General features: G+C 35.7%; 1 protein-coding gene across 3 annotated transcripts in view; it reads right to left on the bottom strand.

The window, feature by feature from the left end:
• The window catches only part of LOC136856630 (uncharacterized), a 53,294-nt gene that overhangs the window by 15,260 nt on the left and 15,996 nt on the right, over positions 1 to 22,038 (bottom strand). The window contains exon 1 of one of the 3 annotated variants that reach the window (XM_067134584.1): positions 7,167 to 7,452. The exons of 1 other annotated variant lie outside the window; for it this stretch is intronic. The gene's annotated coding sequence lies outside the window, so the exon portion shown is untranslated. Of the gene's footprint in view, positions 1 to 6,933; positions 7,453 to 22,038 lie in introns of those variants that run through there. One more of the 3 variants, XM_067134594.1, reaches the window with a different exon arrangement.

Genomic DNA, 22,038 nt, shown 5'->3' with positions numbered 1-22,038 from the left:
GGGGTTGATATTGCACAATAATGTCGCTATTCAAGGGATGCGCGTGCGCGAGAACGCGATAACGACTGCCTTTATGTCAAACGCTACGCGAATCACTTAGGGATAGTTTGATTGATACCTTGTGTGGTCGAGATTGTAGGGATGAAGGAGAATCTTAGGGTGTGTATATATATATATATATATATATATATATATATATATATATATATATATATATATATATATATGGGTGTGTGTAACTGAATGCAATTCGATGCCAAAATATATCAAAAGACAGACGTTACCTTGTAACAGTAACCCGCCACCCTCCTTATTCTAGTAGCCTTCGTGGTTAAGAATGACTAAGAAAAAATGTTTCGACAAAGAAGTAAAGTATGACCCCACCCCAAATTGTCCCCAAGCACCAAGGCTAAAGTCGGTAACAACTGACAACGCAGACGCCATTAGTCACAATGGCCATAACATGACCTCTGGATCGGCGGGTCAAGGAAAGAGAGAGAGATATATATATAATGAAGCTGCCGAATAGATTGTAGAAGATACTGTAAACACGAAAGAGCCAGGAACCACGGTCTAACTGTCTCGGTAAACTGTTGCTGCCACTTGTCACGACGTTCTCTCTCTCTCTCTCTCTCTCTCTCTCTCTCTCTCTCTCTCTCTCTCTCTCTCTCTCTCCCTCCTACCCTTTAGGTTGTATCCGTAAATATGCAGGTGGGGACCGGAGGCGGGTGGGGGTTTAGAGAAAGGGCAGAGAGTAGGGGTAGGAGAAGGATGCTGACTTGTTGCATTATGAAGCAACCAAGTGCAATAGTTTTTACGATGATTTCGTGTTATATGGCAGTGTCTGAGATACAGAGATCGAGTCGTGGATCAAGGGGCTCTCTACATCAATTCTCTTGTAGTTTTATCATTTTCTGTATCATCTGTTTTCTCTTTATCTCGGTTAAGTCAATTTTGACAGATGCTCCCGGTTGCCTTAAAGTGAGGTGTCAACATGTGCACGTCTCCCAGACCAAGAAACATAACATTAGATTAAGAACAATTTTATTGCGCCCAGCTGCGTGAAACGAAGAAATAAACGTCTTGCCTCTTCGTATTTACAGAGGAAATAAAGTAGAGCATTAACTTCACTTCCTATGACATATACGGCAAAGATCCTCTTGTTGTCTCTTGACCGGAACCACCTTCAATTTTCCTTTCATCTCGCTACTTCCCCTTCCTTCTGAAGCCTCACCCTGTCACCTATTCCCCGTTAATAGCCCCTTCCTCCTCCCTCCTCTCCTCCTCCTCTTCTTCGTCCCCCTCCTCCCCATTACCCACCCAAAAGAAGTACTTGCAATGAGTAACCCCTTATGGTTGTCTCCTCAACACGTGCGTTTGGAGGGCGAGTCGAACACAGCCCTTCTTTGTCAAACACTTCGAAGAGTGTCACTAAGTGGAGGAATAAAGGTTGTACTTTTCGCATTTCTGCTGCTTTGCCCTCGAGCCTCCATCTTGCATCTCTTTCTCCCCTGTCTCCATCTTAGATCTTCTCCTCCTCCTCCTCCTTTTCCTTCAGGAGACATGGGTCTTGGACAGGTGATCGGGTGGCCTTGGCGGGATATAGGGGAAAAAGGGTTCCATGGGAATCCTGAAATGCGACAAACAAAAGAAGAAGACGAGGATCTAACAGTAGATCAACTTGCAGTACATCTACTGTAAGTTCCTCCGTCTCTTCTCATCCCACCAAGAAACAAAGGACAGGACTTATCATTGAGATTGAAATAATATAACTGTCAGCTTCGAAAGGATGTCTCTTAGTCGTATGTCGTCTGGAAATCTGTGAGATTTTGACGAATGATTTATTATTATTATTATTATTATTATTATTATTATTATTATTATTATTATTATTATTATTATTATTATTGGAAGGAGTCCTCATTTAGGGCACTGTTAGTAAAAACAATTGCTGTTTCAACGGCATTTAGCTTGTAGAGAGTCTTCTCAGTTCATATTACATTCTCGTCTGTAGGTATATTGATTGATAAATTTCCAGCGGACATGAAAAGATAACTTTCAATTTCCTTTGGAAATTTATTATGCCGTCTACCTTCAGATTATTATTATTATTATTATTATTATTATTATTATTATTATTATTATTATTATTATTATTATTAAGCTACTGCTCTCAAATTAAAACTGTCCGTTGAAGTGCCATCCCTTTTATGAGGTCTGATTTGAATTGACGGAGCACTCTTGAAACTGATTGAATAACAACTATAAGTGAATGAATCCCATTTACGCACAGTCCAAGTCAATGAACTGTTCATTCATGGCTTTGTGAAAATGCTAGATTTATTTTATGATAGTGAGGTGTGGGTGTGACTCTGCGAAAATAAAGTGTATGTGTGTATGTGGGTGTGTAAGTTTGTGTAAGCATGTTTCTGTTCATATGTAAGTTTATTAATTATATTTATATATATATATATATATATATATATATATATATATATATATATATATATATATATATATATTAAAAATGTATGCATGTTTGTGGCCACTCGACCTCCCTTCCAAATTTTGCAGATACAATTTAAAAATGATCTGTTTCTAGACTGCCCAAAATGAAATCTTCGGCATAATAAAACAACTAATGCATGCAAATCAGATAAAGAAACGTAAAAAGAGAAGGAAAAAATAATTATAGAAACCCAACAGTAGAATTTTGGTTTCAATTGTTCTCCATGTTAATGAGTCCGATGAATAATGCACCCAAGGCCAGTTCATTATGACTAATGCAATTATCACTAAAAAAATTTTGTCATTTGCACCAACTTCCGCCTCGATCTGGGTCTAAAGGAATTCCTTTCGTAATTATTGCTGATGCATTCTTTGTGAATCAAGATAAGGCGTTTTCTTAGTTCAGAAACAAAGAGGTTGGTTATGCAACTGAAGTCTGTTTGTGTGAGTGTGACGAAATATGTAAAAACGTACGATATTCAAATATGTAAATGCGTACGATATGCAGATTTGTAAATACGAATGATATGCAAATATGTAAATGCGTACGATATGCAAATATTTAGATCCCTACGATAAGCAAATCTGTAGATACGTACGATATGCAAATATGTAAATACGTACGATATGCAAATATGTAATACGAACGGTATGCAAATATGTAAATACGTACGATATGCGAATATGTAAATACATACGGTATGCAAATATATAAATACGTACGATATGCAAATATGTAATACGTACGATATGCAAATATGTAATACGTACGGTATGCAAAAATGTAAATACGTACAATATGCAAATATGTAAATACGTAAGATATGCAAATATGTAAATACATACGATATACAAATATGTAAATACGTACGATATTAAATATGTAAGTACGTACGATATGCAAATATGTAAATACGTATAATATGCAAAATTGTAACCACGTACGATGTGCAATACGTCATAACAACGATGTTATCACAAATTTTACTGATGCTTGTAAAAAAATAACGTGTTTTCCTCTGCTTGCTTTCGCGAAGGCGGAAGAAAATATTGGATAATTATTTGCCTTGTGGTTTTACTGGCGCTTTAAGGCTTTGGTTTGAAGTTATTGAGAGCTTCAAGTTCGCAGGTGATTCAGATGAAAATTAAATTTTATTCGAGAAAGTTTTTACAGATTTTTAGATCGACAAAATAAGACAAAGTTTTACTCTTACAGTGACAGTTGATGTTACACTGGTGGTAAATATATATATATATATATATATATATATATATATATATATATATATATATATATATATATAGAGAGAGAGAGAGAGAGAGAGAGAGAGAGAGAGAGAGAGAGAGAGAGAGAGAGAGAGAGGAACGACGGAGTGGTGCTAGGCCTTTCGACTTGCTAAGTAAAGGACAGTAAGTCGAAAGGCCTAGCACCACTCCGTCGTTTCCCTTTCATTCGTGGCATTACCTTTATTTATATATTCATCACGTTCCATATTTTCGTGATTCAGTTGTATATAATATACAGTATATACAATACGATATATATTTTATATATTATATATGCATATGTATATAATATAATATATATATATGTGTGTGCGCGCTCATTAGTAAATCTAATGAAATAAGAAATTTTACTATACATGCATCTTCGCCTCAAAAATTAAACGGTGACTGCTTGCTTTCTTAAATTTAACCAGCAATTTACAAACGTGGTCAAAGTACGACGCACTGATCATACACCGTCGAACCAACGTCCTGTTTCTTCACGTGAAAAACCCCAGTATGTAACCAGTAACTTGTGACGCAACTCTTAAAAGCCTCTTTTTCCTAAAGGATAGGAATTTAGACAGCGTATAATTACACTTTAATTGCGGGAATATCAGAGTTCTCTCTCTCTCTCTCTCTCTCTCTTTCTCTCTCTCTCTCTCTCTCTCTCTCACACACACATGACTTACACTAAAATCACAAATTATCATGAACTCATAAACTTGCTGACAGCTTACTGCAGCCTAATGAGGGACGTCAATGAAGTAAGAATATTCAACGGAAGCTAGGAAGTTATCTCAATTTCGAACCATCCCATAATGATTTGTTACTGGCAAATGCGCTTAATAACTAAGCATTCTTTACATCTTTAAACTGGCAAGATATTTCACGATTACTGCAAAATATCTGTCAGTTTAAAAGTATAAAAAATGCATACGGGCATTATGCACACTTCTTTGCATTCAAGACTTAGGAGAAATTCACATGCGCGACCTCTAGCTCAAACTATTTTAAGATAGACTAAAATAGGTCTTTATCGATCTTTCCTTCCGTGATACTATCCCATAAATCTTGACTTGTAGCTGAGTGTAGCAGAGTCTTTCCTCGGGCATAATAAGACTCCATTCCGGAACAATAGCGAAATGGAGCTTCGACGATCGAGCGCAGGGATTTAATTGGCTATCATTATATTATTCACCTCGGAAAGTTTCCCAGAGTTTTCGAGACAAGTTGCTATATTCTTTTTCAATCGTCCTTGACTTTCAAGGAGGAATGGAAACGACGGAGGGAGAGAGAGAGAGAGAGAAAAAAGTTTTCGAGAACGGGATAGCCTAGGAACAGACAAATGCAGGCAAATGAATGTTTTCGACAAAAAACAAACGAGAGAGAGAGATTGGTTTGCAGTAGGGGTGGGAGAGCCTGCCTGGTCAGCTCAATTTTATGTAAACGGATGAATAAATGCGTTCTAATCAAATAGCCAATTAAGCCGGCAAGAAGACTCACAATTCGTCTTTTTGTCCCTGTTTGCGACAAGAACTACTGAGAGAGAGAGAGAGAGAGAGAGAGAGAGGACAAGATCAGGCGCACTGGTTATGCGACCTGGAGATTCCTCTGGGGCCACACGCCCCAAATTCCAAGCTCATGACGAGGTAGTCACGAAATCAATAGCGTATTAATTTCGCGTATTCGGTTTGCACGAATGCTCAGCGGAGTTGCAAACTCTTGATGGCGTTTAAATAGATTTTTGCGGTCCCTGAACATCAATAGAGTAATTTTATCCGAGACTAAATGAAAACAAAGGTGCGTGTAACTGTTCAGAGGCGAAGCAGAGATTGGCATATGGACAAGTTAAATGCAGCAGACATTATATATATATATATATATATATATATATATATATATATATATATATATATATATATATATATATACATATGTACATATATTATATGTATATATACACACATATATATGTATATACAAATATATATGTATATATATATATATATATTATGTATGTATGTATATGCATGTATGTATGTATATAAGAGATCCTCACATAAAAATAAAAGGTTTCTCCTTTTATTTTCATGCATTTGAAGATCTCTCACATTCTTGATCCACGGGACCATTGTAGAAATGCAAAACGCATGTATGTATATGTGTGTATGTGTTTGGTCACGCGTCAGTAAAATACGTTGTCTCTTCGTTCTCCACGCACTTAACAGCTTTTCGAAACACTTGTAGATCATCCTGGAACGTCTCTTATGGAGAGCATTAATGTGATTGTGTTTTCTTTAAGCTCTGTTAAAACGTTTGAAAGTCATTTTCCATTGCGTCTTTATCATTCAAGAAATTGCATACGTTCGGTGACTAAATTACGGAACTTGATTAAGAAAAACTAACATTCATGTATACTAAGGTAGTCAAGCATATTTATCATATTGCAAAGAAATTGTTTGAGTAATATTTAAATTAATCGTAGATATTCAGCTTGAAACTCTGCGGTATTATTTCATACTGGAATGCAAATGTTTGAAAAAGTTTTCGGTCTCATTTATGAATTTCGATTAATCTTACAAAAAACTTGAATTTTCAGCTAAATCCAAAAGTTGCTTGGTATGGTTTGTATTAGCCTTGTGATTCATGGTAAAAAAAAAAAAAAAAAAACTGAAATGAAACATTGAATGCAAGCTCATTGGCAGACTATTTCAAGTAGAATCTAAATTGAGAATCTAGAGTTATGAATTATTTTAGTTAGAGCGTTTATAATTTAAGATGGCCACTTTGTAATTTGAAATGTGTAAAATATTCGGGCAGTTTTACTGCTTTCGAAGCCCAAAGTCAAATAAAGAAATATTCTTTTCTTGGTTCGCAATCTTTCACATAAATTGTCAAGTTAACTGAAATCCACTGAATCGGCAGATGTATACAAGTGCCTAACTCGAAAACGGAAAACTATTAAAATTAAAAAAATAAAAATTACGACAAGTAACCGCAGAAACACATTTCGTCGTAAAAATTCAGAGAATGCGCATGGCAGTGTTCACAGATCACAAAATCCTTTCTGTAAGTTCCTTACACAAACACAAAAGTCATAGACAACACCAAACAGTGAAGCACTAAAATATACAAAAAAACAATGGTAGTAATTACTTCTGGAAGAAATCACTTCTTTTTTCCACACACAAGCGAGCACAAGTATCAACAGCACACAACCGCGAACAAGCTTAGGATGGCGTCCTTCTCCTTCTCTGCGTACGCGCAAGTGTAGGTACAGTAGGTAGTCCTGAGCGAGGGCGAGAGTGAGAGAGAGAGAGAGAGCGAGAGAGGAGAGAAATAAGGAGCTCGACTCTAAGCCAAGGAGGCAGGCAGGCAGGCACACTCACAAATTCAGCAGTTTCTCTCCTGCGGTCCCAGCGCTTAATGAGTGAATGACTGTGGAGACCAACTCGCCCCGGTTTAAAAAGACCCCAGCCCGATGCGAGCGAGACTCCTCGCACACGCCTTCTCTGGAATACCGGGGACGCTCTCGGATTCGTCATCTTTTACGAATAAAAAGATTGGCCAATCCATCCGGTTGGATATTTTGGTTGTTCGGGGAAGAGGGGGCTGGTTGGGAATTACGCACTGTATGCGAAGACACACAACACGCGCTCGGAGACCTCTACCAGACGTTTTTGTTTGGCATAAACGAGAGAAAGGACACTGTGGGCTATTATCAACTTTTTTTTTTCCTCCCCTTAAAGTAATCTAAAGACCCTTGTATTATAGGGTCTATGAAGGTTGGGAGTTTCACGTTTAGGGAAACGTCTTGGACCTCGGCATAGCTTTTATAATAATCCTTTTTTAAGTTTAATGAGCAAGAAAGTTGTTGAGGACGATTTTACGTGAAGGTAAAGGCCGAGAATTTTAATAATGAAAATTATTTTCATCCAAATTCAACACATGCTGCATATGCAAAAGATTATCCCACCAAAAAAACATAAGAAGAAAAAGGAGAAAAATTTCGGAAGATGAGGTTAAACTGGTTAAATCTCTCCGAGATTAAATTCTGCGTCACTGCCTACGTCACACGTAAGCTTCCTCTCCCCCGCTTTTTTCTTCTTATTCTTCTTCTTCCGTTTGTCGTAGTTGAATACTACGTCTGACCTTGGAGGACCACAAAATTTATGTTAGAGACTTGTCATGAATAACAACCATTACACTGTAATGACTTTTGCTTTCCGTTTTATCGTGAAATGTATACTTATTTACAGTGTATATATATTATATATTATATGAATATATACACATATATGTATATGTCGACCCCACATAGAAGTGGGAAAAGATGCAGAGAAAGAAGAAAATGCAGTATGTATTTATTATATATATATATATATATATATATATATATATATATATATATATATATATACATATATATATATATATATATATATATATATATATATATATATATATATACATACATACATACATATATACACACTTGCATATATTCTCTGTCACACACACACACACATATATATATATACACACAGTATAGTGTATATATATACTTTTGTATATATCAGCTTCCAGAATAATAATCTCTAAATTTGTCAGCATCGAACACATCCATAGCAGGATTCAACGATCGTTCTTTCCCTATTTCAGACTCACAGTACTCGGTAAAGCGGAGGTGGTGTTGTCAAAGAATGCAGTTGCGAAATCATTATGTAATATTTCCCTGTGACTGGGAAAACATTTGCTGGGAATTCTCTCTCTCTCTCTCTCTCTCTCTCTCTCTCTCTCTCTCTCTCTCTCTGTTCCAAAAGCAGCGCTTAATCCCTCTTTCTGTTTGTCCATCTCACTAAACCTAGTTTGTAGGGTAAAGCATTTCTTTCATATACCCGAAAAAGTTCTGTAATTGCCCAAGGTGCCATCTTAGACTTAAATCCTGAATCATTATCGTCTTCCTTGTTTCTTCCTAATCTAGGGTCCTCTTCCTTAAGGTAGTCAATTAAGGAAGACCTAAATAAATTCCCCTTGGTCTCCAATCAAGTACGTGAGTTAATGACCTCGTCACTCTCGAAGGTTAAACTTCTTTGGGAATAGTTTTATGCTTCCTCTCTCTCTCTCTCTCTCTCTCTCTCTCTCTCTCTCTCTCTCTCTCTCTCTCTCAGGTGTCCAAGAAACCGAATTTCAAGTGAAATCTACGTGACTGAAGTTGAAAAATCTTCTCACGATATTTTGTCCCACTCTGAAGCACGTGAAGAATTTTTATTTAGGAAAGTTTGTTTTCGCGGCTTCCGAATCCAAAGAAGGAAAATGACTTCGCAGTTATAAGTGTTGCCATCAGGTGACTTTGATTTCATGAATTCATCATCATCATCATGACCATCATTACCATTATCATAACCGTCATCTGTGATCAAGTAAATTCCTACTTTACTTTATTTTGCTGTTGTCATTAACATCTTATGCTTGACTTGAAAGCCTAATTTTATAAATCAATCAATCAGTCACGTAATAAATTATGAATGACCTTTTGAGATGATATCCTACTTTGCATTATTTTGTTGTTGTCATTAACATCTTATGCTTGCCTTGAAAACCTAAATTTTGTAAATCAATCACTCACTCTCGTGATAAATTATGAATGAGCATTTGAGATGATCTCCTACTTTGCCTTGTTATGCTATCGTCATTGTCATCTTACGCAAGGCTTAGAAGCCTAAATTTCATAAATGAATTACTCAATCATGTGATAAATTATGAATGACCATTTGAGATATCAGATTTTTTTCAACTTCTTCTTTATCTCAGTATGGGGGCTAAGAAATTAGACGCGATTGTTCATTGATTTATCTTATTTGCTGCTTTACTGAAAATATCATAAACCCTTTGAATTTCCCATCTGCGCAGTGCATACGGGTTGACCTCATCCGCGTTATCCATCGAGATTTTGGTGGAACCGTTCGATGCTTCAAAAGTTTTCTCAAGCTTTTATTTTTTCTTTTGTTTATAATCTGATGACTTGTTCAACATATGCTAAGAAAGCAGGAATATATTGTTAGTACAAAAAAACTCGCTTGATATACTCTCTCTCTCTCTCTCTCTCTCTCTCTCTCTCTCTCTCTCTCTCTCTCTCTGAATTATTTTGTGTCAACCTTTCATCTGTGCTAATGATCTGAATATGCATTTATTTTTAGAATAATTGGTGAGTTTTGTTGAATTATAAGCAGTTCAAACAAATAATTGATGTATGTATGTATGCATAGATAATTTATGTAATGTATGTGGGCATTATAGGCATGTAGTTTATATGTTTAACATATTTGTTATGTTCCTAAAATTTATGAGAGGAAACAAGCAATGAAAGTCAACACTAGCACAGTTTCAGGTTCAGAATCTGAATCCGGTTTAGAACTAGTAAACATCTTTATCACCTCCCCTCTACTTCTGAGTTGCACCGGAAAAAACAAGTACAGGTGAATCCCGAGTGACATCAAACTTGAACATGTGTTCACTCAAAACAGCGTATGTAAGCCTATATACGCATATAAGATCCACCAACGTCACCTATCTGTAATAATGCATGCCATAAGGTCTTGCGATTTCGCGAAAAGGAATTGTTTTATTATCATGTCGTCTTAGCCAGCTCGTGACTTTTTTTTTTTTTTTTTTTTTTTTTTTTTGAGAATCTCTTTCTGGACCAAGGACAGACATTTCTGGACTTGGCGTGTCCTTAGTGCGATTTACACATACCCTAAGGACACGGACGACCAACCCTTCTCCCCAGACTGCGATGAACGTGATGCAGGAGGGTTTTTTTTTTTTTTTTTTTTTTTTAATCTTGGTGTTGAATCAAACATTGTCTTGGAATGCCAATTTTACAAACTGTCGAAATGATATATGCATGTTTTTGTACGCACAAACACATACACACACGCACATACAAATGTTTAATATATCTATCTATCTATCTATCTAAATATATATATATATATATATATATATATATATATATACTGTATATATATATATATATATTTATATATATTACTCGTGTTAGGCTTCAATAAGATGGGATGGTTTAGATTCCAGATTCCTCAATCTATAAAGTATAATTCACAAGGTACTATCGAAGACACACTGTCTTCTTCATCAAGTACCGATGCACTGAGCAGTGCATTGGTACCTGATGAAGAAGACTGTATGTGTCCGAGAGTTAATACCTCTAAACTGGGCTTTGAATCTGGAGTCTAAACCATCCCGTCTTATTGAAACCTAACACGAGTAGAATGAATGTGTATGCACAGTGAAGTTGTGTGGCTATTTTGTGATAGATGTGTGTGTGTCTTGTTACTTATGATAACTAACAAGTGAGTCTATGCATACATACTAAAATGGTATTGGGGAGTGACTCTCTCTCTCTCTCTCTCTCTCTCTCTCTCTCTCTCTCTCTCTCTCTCTCTCTCTCTCCTACCCCTTTCGTCCACTCGTTCTTTGGCCGAAATGTCACCTCTTAACATGAAACGTGAAGTAATCCCTCCATTTGTTTATTGCCAAATTTAAAGAGTTTAAGACCTCGTTCAATCCCGGATTTGGATTTTTTATCTTTCTTTGTGTATATTATAAAGTCATACGCATATGTGTATGTATGTATGTATCTAATAAAAAGCACTCGTCATTCAGTACACATATACATGTGTGGGTTCAAGATGTATAGGGCAGAGGTTTACATACACAGATATCAGAATCCTCGCAGCAGACTGTAAGTATATAGCTGCCAATTAATGGGTTCCTTCACAGTACATAATCCCAATTAGAGCGTCAGCCAGTTTAGTAGTCTGTTGACCCCAAAAGTCCCCTTTAAAGCCAAAGGGAACACGAATATACCTATGAGTCGAGGCTCAGTTTAACGAAAGGCAAGCCTCGGGACTGAGTCCTGAGTCGCGCCTCAGTTTCGGGTGTTTATGAAGCACCTCTTTCAATGGCCTTGCAATTCGTGCAATTAACGGTCTGCGTGATAGAGGCCTCTTTGTGGCGGCGGGGACAGGACGGGACGAACGGTGGGGTACCCTCAAGTGTGGATGAAAGTCGTGTTTTTGTTGGGGTATTGGGCAGTCGGAGGAAACTGAAGAAACGAATCAAGAATTGATTTATTATTATTATTATTATTATTATTATTATTATTATTATTATTATTATTATTATTATTATTATTATTATTATTCTGCCTGACCACACATCCATATTTAACACTACAAAATGACCGTTAAATTTAGAAAGCTTCCGAAGAGTACGAAGTAATTTATTGATGAACCCTGTAAGGGGGGTTAGTGCCGTGAGTGCACCGCACACGGTTCTCTGGAGCGTCTCTTCGGCCCCTAGCTGCAACCGCTTTCATTCCCTTTACTATACCTTCGTTCATATTCTCTACTTCCATCTCACCTTCCACTCTCTCGTATGACAATTGTTTCAACTTTATTTTCAGCTCTGAGTGACCTCATTAGTCCTAGCTGTTGACATTTATCCTAAATTTTATATGCCAATTCCAATTCCAATCTAAAACTCATTATCACTAAGCTATATTCATGGACAAACAATGGTAAGTGAGTAGATAACCGTCAGCATCCAAAGAATGAAGGAGTAAATCTCTTCGCGTCTTGGGCGGCATGCGATTTGTTTACTCCCCCTCCACATAGGGGCAGAAGGTCGCGCCCTTTACGTCTGTAGCGGACATCTAGGACTCCATTTTAGCTAAGGACGAGAGACAGCCAGAGAATGATGGAGAGAGAGAGGGAATTACAGTAATACGCTCGAGCTATTTTCATATTTACTGTCTTCAGTTTCCAAACGCTACTTGCTACCCTTGAGTGGCCCTCGTCTCTCTCTCTCTCTCTCTCTCTCTCTCTCTCTCTCAGGTCGGTGGAATCATGGCAACAGTCGAGACTGAATAACACTCCCTCCCAACTAATGTGGCTTACCCTCAAAAAGATACATAAGGGTCCTAAGGAGTGTTAGATTTGACACATTAAAATGATGAACAGATCTCTTTTGGTGAAGCGCATCTCTCTCTCTCTCTCTCTCTCTCTCACACACACACACACACACACACACTTTATCTGCTTTTCTTAGTGGTTTCTGTACGAGAGGGGAAAAAGAACTAAATAAAAAAAAATAAGGGAAACTGTTAAGAGGTTCGGAAAGGAAACAAAAATGGAAGAAAATACGGGAAAGGAAAAAGAACTAAATAAAACAATTAAGGAAAAAACTGGAAAAGGCAACAAATTCGTTATAATAGAATAACAGTAGACGTTCCTTGTCGGAGGCTGCGGTTGTAAGGAATATTATTCTCCTCGTGTATTTAGATCTTTTATGTGGGTGTTGTTCCTATTTTTTGGGGGTGTTGGCAAGGACACAAAGACTTTGTTTGCTCTGAATTCCGTAATTCGAAGCTGTCAAAGTCATTAACATATGTAAAAAGAGAGAGACAGACAGACAGAGAAACAAGGAGAAAGAGATAGAATATCTTAAGAATTGTTTCACCCCGATTTGGTGTGGATTACTTCCTGGAGGTATTCCCTTTAATTATTTTAAGGTATACATTCTGACTAATGAGCAATCACGACGTTTTCTCTCTCTCTCTCTCTCTCTCTCTCTCTCTCTCTCTCTCTCTCTCTGTCTTTACCGCAGAAGGAGAGAGAGAGAGAGAGAGAGAGAGAGAGATTTTAAAATATTAGTATCGCGGTTGGATGTAACAGTCAATTTATTCATCTAAAGCTCTTCAATTACGTGAAATTATCTGTTCACGATAATAAACTTGTATAGCCAGATGACTCCAGTACGCGATGTCCCTGCCTGACAGCGTGAAGAAAGAAAAAAAGAATATCAAATGTTTTGTGTGTCATAATTACCAACATAGCCTTGTGTAACTTCAAGGATTGGTTAGAGGCTTAGTTTAATTTTTAATGCCTTCCGGATGTTTTCCGGACATATTAAGCAAAAAATAGCCTTAATGTCCTTTTACTAATGATGAGAGAATTAAAGATAATTTTTGATATTTTCTTAAGCATTCTTACGCGGCCGTTTATTGTTCGGTTGGATGCTGTGGCATTGTCAGTGTGTTTTCTTTCTTCATCACCGTCGCCTGATCACCTGTGTATGTTTCACCATCTGGCTATTGAATAATTGCTGCTTGAAATGGATTAATTGTTGACGATGCTGCTTGTTAGTCATCGTTAAATGCTTCTCTCTCTCTCTCTCTCTCTCTCTCTTTGTATGCTCACAAGCAGACATTTTCTCTCTTCCAGTCTACAAGCGCACGTGCTTCCATGACAATCCCTCTTCCTGTCTCCTTGTACGGATTTTTAAAATATTTTCTCGTTTCGTCTACATATGCGTTCGTCAGTCGTGTTGATGTAATCTCTCTCTCTCTCTCTCTCTCTCTCTCTCTCTCTCTCTCTCTCTCTCTCTCTCTCTCTCTCTCTCTGAGTACTCTTACAAATAAGGACACTCTTTCTCTCTTTTTCTAAGTATTCTTACAAATAAGACAATCTTTCTTTCTCTTTCTGAGTTTTCTTACAAATAAGGACAATCTCTCTCTCTCTCTCTCTCTCTCTCTCTCTCTCTCTCTCTCTCTCTCTCTCTGAGTATTCTTACAAATAAGAACAATAATTCTTTCTCTCTCTGAGTATTCTTACAAATAAGGACAATCTTTCTCTCTCTAAGTATATTCCTACAAATAAGGACAATCTTTCTCCTTTTCTCTCTCTTAGTATTCTTACAAATAAGGACATTCTTTCCCTCTTTCCCTCTCTAAGTATTCTTACAAATAAGGACAATCTTTCTCTCTCTAAGTATTCTTACAAATAAGGGCAATCTTTCTCTCTTTCTCTCTCTAAGTATTCTTACAAATAAGGACAATCTTTCCCTCTTTCCCTCTAAGTATTCTTACAAATAAGGACAATCTTTCACTCTTTCCCTCTCTAAGTATTCTTACAAATATGGACAATCTTCCTCTCTTTCTCTCTCTAAGTATTTTTACAAATAAGGACAATCTTTCTCTCTTTCTCTCTCTAAGTATTCTTACAAATAAGGACAATCTTTCCCTCTTTCCCTCTCTAAGTATTCTTACAAATAAGGACAATCTTTCACTCTTTCCCTCTCTAAGTATTCTTACAAATAAGGACAATCTTTCTCTCTTTCTCTCTAAGTATTCTTACAAATAAGGACAATCTTTTCCTCTCTAAGTATTTTTACAAATAAGGACAATCTTTCTCTCTTTCTCTCTATAAGTATTCTTACAAACAAGGATAATATTTCTCTCCCTAAGTAATCTTACAAATAAGGACAATCTTTCTCTCTTTCTCTCTAAGTATTCTTACTAATAAGGACAATTCCAGCATTTTACAAACATTTTCTCCCTCCGTCTGCATCATATGCTTACCTCAGTTGCAATGATGAATTCTCTTTCTATCTCTCTCTCTCGCTAAGTATTCTTACAAATAAGGACAATCCGGCAAAAACAGGTTTCTGCGCACACGCACGCACGCACACACACACACACACACACACACACACACACACACACACCTGCGGTTACAGGTAAAAGTATTCGCTGCTTCCGTTGCCCGGCACTTCCTCAAACCAGTTTTAAACTATGTGTCGATCATATGGCGTCAATCGGGCTGAGCTTATGCTTCCGAGCTCACGGGATGGAAAACCAGGTGACTCAATGACCACTACGCGACTCGATCTGGTTCAAACAGGGTCTCGGGCAAGTCTCGAGCTAGTCTCGAGCCTGGATGAAGAAAAAGGGGCTATTCCCCAGCGTTAGCCCTTTTCTTAAAAATAGAAATACAAACACACGCTGGAAGATGGAAAAACCACTAGGTTACGTTGGTCGGGTGGATGTTGCGTCACAGAATTGTTTAAGATGGTTGTGGAGATACGATGGGAAATTTGATCTCTATCTGTCGTTCGTTCTGTATGTCTGCCAGTCTATCTTTCTATTTATCTATCTATCTATCTATCTATCTATCTATATATATATATATATATATATATATATATATATATATATATATATATATTGTATATTAAAGATTGTCCATAAAAAGGCGTAAGAGACAAGGAGTAGATTTTACAGCGCTATATTTCAGGAACTGTTGTTTTCCTCAATGGAAGGAAACACCGAAATATTACCCAGTAAAATCTACACTTTCGTGTTTTTATCTGCAACCTTTATTAGACGGAATTCTGATATGAAAGCATAGTTTATATATATTATATATATATTTATATAAATACATGTCTTTTAAAATTGGTTTACCTAGAGTTTGTAAGTCAGTAATTCTTAATGCAATTGTTTTTACTTTAATGTTCTCAAATATTTATCATTATAAACTCTCTCTCTCTCTCTCTCTCTCTCTTTATTTATTTATATCTCTTTTCGCTGCGTACGGCCTTCAGCAACACTTAATGTTATTGTAAAACAGATTTCCAATGGAGGCTTTTAAGGATTCTTTCTTAGAAAGCGGAACTTCAGCGCACTTGCCCGTGATCTAATTCTGCTTTGCGGAAATAAAGAAGAAGAATCAAATTTAACAATTTAACGGAAGCGCTGGTTATGCGTAATGTGATAGGTAGACGAATTTTTGCTTTTAACGTTGAGAAGTTACGGAGATGCTTCACTTTACTTCTCATGTATAGGGTTGTCGATAGATTTTTTTTATTTGAAATTAGACGCTTCTCTAAGCTTCAGATTCAGAGTTTGTACGAATGTTTGTATGCATATATATATGTATGTATAAATATATATATATATATATATATATATATATATATATATATATATATATATATATATATATATATATATATATATATATATATATATATATATATATAAATATATATACGAACAAAAAAAGATTTAATTTCTCGTTAAATACAATTGATATTGATGGCCTTGACTAAATGCCAGGAATGAAAAAGTATCATAAACGTCAGCGTAAAATACCTATATAGTAAATTTACTGGAAGCGAAATGCAAAAAAAATCAATTCTTATTATTTATGCAAAAATATTTGTTGACATACTGAATGACCGCGAATAATGGAAAACGTGTGCAAAATGTCAACGTAAAAGTATATTTATATTTATTTATATATATACATATATTATATACACACATACATATATACATACATATATATATGTTATATATATGTATATTTAATATATACAAATGTATACATATATATATATACTATAGATACATGCATGTATAGATACATATATAACATATATATATGGTATATATATGTGTGTATTATATAAAATATTTATAAATAAATATAAATTTATTTATATATATATATATATATATATATATACATATGTATGTATATATGTATGTATATATATATATATATATATATATATATACATATATATATACATATATATATATATATATATATATAAATAAACATATATATATATATATATATATTTGTGTGTGTGTGTGTGTCTGTGTGTGTATACACATATATAAATAAATATATATATATTTTTTACGTTGAAATTTTGTAAAAGTTTCCCATTATTCGCGGTCATTCAGTATGCCGACAAATATTTTTGCATGAGTAATAAGAATTGATTTTTCTTTACATTTCGCTTCCAATAAATTTACTATATAGATATTTTACGCTGAAGTTTATTATACTTTTTCATTCCTGGCATTCAGTTAAGGTCATCATCATCAGTTTTATTTAACGAAAAATTAAATTTTTTTGTTTGTGTTTGGTTTTTGAAAATGTTTCCGCTGTCTTCATTAGTGTGTTTACTAATAAGTCCTGTCTATTGATATCCGAGTACACACATGAGCGTTATGCATACGCACATGTAAACGTACATGATCGTTCGTATGCACACTTTAAAAGCAAATTCAAGAATTCGAGTGCACGCTCATTCAAATTGTTTGAAACTTATGAAAACGAACATCATGAAAAGAAAAAAGGTCAATGGGAATCTTGACCGAATTAAGGTGCCCCATTTTTTTTTTTTTTTATTTAATCACTTCCTTCCTAGACGCTTTCTCACAGCGTCCTACCTTCCTTCGTTCCTTACATCCTTCCTTCCTTCCTTAAGGCTCTCTCTCTCTCTCTCTCTCTCTCTCTCTCTCTCTCTCTCTCTCTCTCTCTCTCTCATCTGGAACGTGAAGTATGAGAGAGTGAGTAGTTGTTACTCAATGTAAAATCCGTGCTGTGTGTAACTCCCATTATACCTTTGAAGTATTATTATTATTATATTGAACTCTTTAAAAGCTAAGATGAAGAACAGCAAACACGCTTCAAGTGTTCACAGTCGATGGCATTTTTTATCCTTCGAAACCAAATATGTCCATTGGTGAATTTTCGTCTCCCATAGATCCGCTAACCCTTGGCAGACAAAGGGTTGCTGGGCCTACAAATTCACTCACAGGAAGCATCCATTATTGGTTCTTATTGGGAGTTGGGGAGGGTAAGGAGGAATGAACAAGGGTGTGTGGGGTGGGGGTTGGCGAAGAAGGTATGAGGAAGGAAGTAAGGGAGAATGAAAGAGAACTGATCACTAGAGGGAAAGAAAGGTGGAGCAGATACGTCAAGAGAAAAGAGCTTATAATAATAATAATAATAATATTCTGATTGTTTTTATTTGTTTTTGGTTTTATTTACAGTGTCGTCGATGCCGTTTGTATTACTTGAAATCTAATTGTGGATGATATCATATGATTTGATTAGGAGCCGAACATTAAACTTCTGATAGAACCCAAAGTTGTATTTGAAATACCATACGCTAAAGTATTCAGACCAATACTCTAAGTTCCTTATATTAAAGAAAATTTGGTGTTAAACAAAATTTATTGTTAAACTGCGATGAATCTTATTGTAAAATAATTCAAGGTACGGAAGTATTAACAAGTGTTTACCGTTGTATTGCCCTTTTGATCAGATGTCATATGGTAACGTGTTGTTTTATTATTATTATTATTATTATTATTATTATTATTATTATTATTATTATTATTATTATTATTATTATTATTATTATTATTATTATTATTATTATTCAGAAGATGAAGCCTATTTATATGGAACAGGCCCCCATTGACCTGAAATCCAAGCTTCCAAAGAATATGGTGTTCGTTGGAAAGAAATTACAGGAAATACAGACAGAGATCAGTTTTTAGAAAAAAAGATATATTAACAAAATAAATAAATAAATAGATGAAAACTGTAAACAGTCTGATAAAAGTACAAGGAGAATTGTTTTAGGGTAGTAGCTTCCTATTTTGTAAAGTCAGATAACCCGCAGTGTAATCCAATCAGTCAATCAGCTTCCAGAATTAAAAACGTAGCGGCGTTCACTTTCGTCCATTCAAAAGACTCCTGTGTCATACCTGCCTCTCGCAACACACAAACATTCGTATTTTATATGTGTAATATACTGTGTGAACATTATGTTTGCATACTCAAGCTTTTGGTGTGATTTATACTTGACATTTTATCATGCATTTTTCCATATTCTTTGGAAAACAAATGAAAGCTAATTTGGATGTGTATTGATAAATTGTCGACATTACCGACTGTTGGCATGACTGAAAACCATCCAATTATTTCCGTTATTCTTCACAGAGAAAAAAATTAACAGAGACACACGAAGACATGACCAATTATGCCTGGTGACATCTGCATGCGTGGAGGTGTATGTGTCTTCTACCTAATAATAACGAAACCATTCGTGTAACGAATTCTAATCACGTAGAGGCTTTCCGTACAGAATCTATCGTAACAGACGAACGTGATCTGAAATATATGCTTTTTGACTATTTGGCTTTTATGGTTAGTCAAGCGGAAACGCTATGGATTCGACACCATTAGGAAATATTGTGCTGACGAATGGTAATGACATGTATTCGGAAGTGACAAAGGAATGACAGCTATTGAGCTTTTGCTTCTTTGCTGTTCTGCTTTTTCTTTGTTGTTTCATAATTATGATATTTGATTTTATTTAGACCCGTTCAGTAGCTCTAAGATCTTTGGTGGGTAATGCTTTTCTTTCTAGTATAATTATTTTTTTTTTTTATCTTTTAAATTAGTTTTTAATCTTTCAGCTTTCGACAATTCTTCCAACGTCCGTCGATCTGATAGTTTTGCTATATTGTTCCGCTTGGGAAGAGAGAGAGAGAGAGAGAGAGCCGAAGGTTATATGCTCTCGTTAATTTTGTCTGGTAATAACTGGCCTGATGCACTAATCGCAAGACATTTACTGTTTATAAGGAAACGACAGGAAGTATGCGGAAGCTTCCTACGATCGCTAAGGCCATTCGACCGTCGAACCGAGTTTAACTGAAGGGACTTATAGTAAATTTATTTATAATTAAATATTTCCTTTCGATCAATCCTACAAATATCGAAAAACGCTGAGACTGATTCGTGGTTTAGTGATCTGCATTTAGGTTCATGGATCGGTGGACAAGAATTGTCGTCTACGATATATCTAGGACCAAAATTGGCCCTTATTGAAACGTGTCGTCGATTTGCTTATATCTGAAGGGTTAAGATTCCTGAGCCCCAGGTTTCTTTACGAGTAACATTTTTTGTTTTCCTTTGTATAAGGCGTTGCGTGTTCATTGGTCGGTATTGCCGCCTGTTTTATGTATGTGAAGCTTAAAATATATTTCTAAACAATTATATATATATATATATATATATATATATATATATATATATATGTATATATATATATATATATATATATATATATATATATATATATATATATGTGTGTGTGTAAACAAAATCCACGAAGGAAAGAGAAACAATGGAGTGTTGCAAGGCCTTTCGACTTACAGTCTGCTAAGCAATGGACTATAAGTCGAAAGGCCTTGCAGCACTCCATTGTTTCTCTTTCCATCGTGGATTTTGTCTTTATTTATAATTCATCATGTTCCATATTTTTGTGATTTAGTTATACATATATATATTCTCTCGCTCTCCCCAAGCTAAATATAAAGCCTAATGCAAAGCAACGAGAAAAGAATATAGTCAGTAACTATAAAAAGTGAATAATAGTTCACAGTAATATACGTATGATTGATTTGCGTTATGTGCGCTGGAATGGCATTGTTATCGAATTGTATACATTCATTATTACTATTTACTGCAATATTTACTGCTTATGTGAATCTTCAAGCTCTCTGTGCCATTAGATTTTTCACAAATGACTTTGTAAGTGCGTATTCTTATTATATTTTCCGTAAATTTTAAGCAGTGTGACATATTTAAAACAACTTTTTTTTATATATATATAGGTTGGGAATTAGAATTGAGGAAAGATTTTAAAAATAGATATTTTGACATTAGCCAAATTTCGGTGACGAAGTCAAGGCATGGTTTTTTTTCATTTTCAGTAAAAGAAAACTATTGAGGTGGCTATTTGTTTATCCATCCGCCCTCAGATCTTAAAAACTACTGAGGCTAGAGGACTGCAAATTGGTATGTTGATCATCCACTCTCCATTCGTCAAACATACCAAACTGCATTCCTCTAACCTCAGTAGTTTTTATTTTATTTAAGGTCAAAGTTAGCATGATCGTACGTCTGTCACCATTATAGGTGCCAACAGTTCATACAGCATTATAAGCTGTACAGAAAACTCGGTTGCGCCGAAGAAACTGACGCATTTTTACTTGTTTTTTTTTTTATATAGGTTGATAATTAGAACTGAGGAAAGATTTTGAAAACAGGTATTGTGCCGTTAGCAAAATTTCGGTGACGCAGTCAAGGTGTCTTTTTATTTTTACCGATCACGACAGTTACGCACGACTTGATGCATGATCTCCGAGCGCGTGTTCCGAGTTATCTCTTGATGGCTCCGAATGAGAAAATGACAGACGCGTGTCCGAGGGTCCAAACTCGACGTTTAAGCAGCCCGGCGACAGAAGAAGATCTAACACGAAAATCAGATTTACGCATCAGCATAACCTCGGTTAAATGAGTCACTACCGGTAGACCCATTTGCGCGGGCGCGAGCGAGCCAGCGAGCGTAGCTTAGCTTAGCTTTGAATGGGCGTGAGATGTTCTTATCTCATGTAATTCAATGACGTCTTTAGGACACTCATCGCATCGTGGAAGGAAACAGTGATTAAGCGTCCATTCTCTTCCCAGTGTTGCTACGGCCTTTGTGACATCAGCTGAAGATCGGTGTATTATTCTC

This window comes from Macrobrachium rosenbergii, chromosome 3 (genome assembly GCF_040412425.1).
Source record: "Macrobrachium rosenbergii isolate ZJJX-2024 chromosome 3, ASM4041242v1, whole genome shotgun sequence".
Lineage (NCBI taxonomy): Eukaryota > Metazoa > Arthropoda > Malacostraca > Decapoda > Palaemonidae > Macrobrachium > Macrobrachium rosenbergii.
Note: the sequence above shows the minus strand (reverse complement) of the source record. Positions and strands in the feature narration are given on the sequence as shown.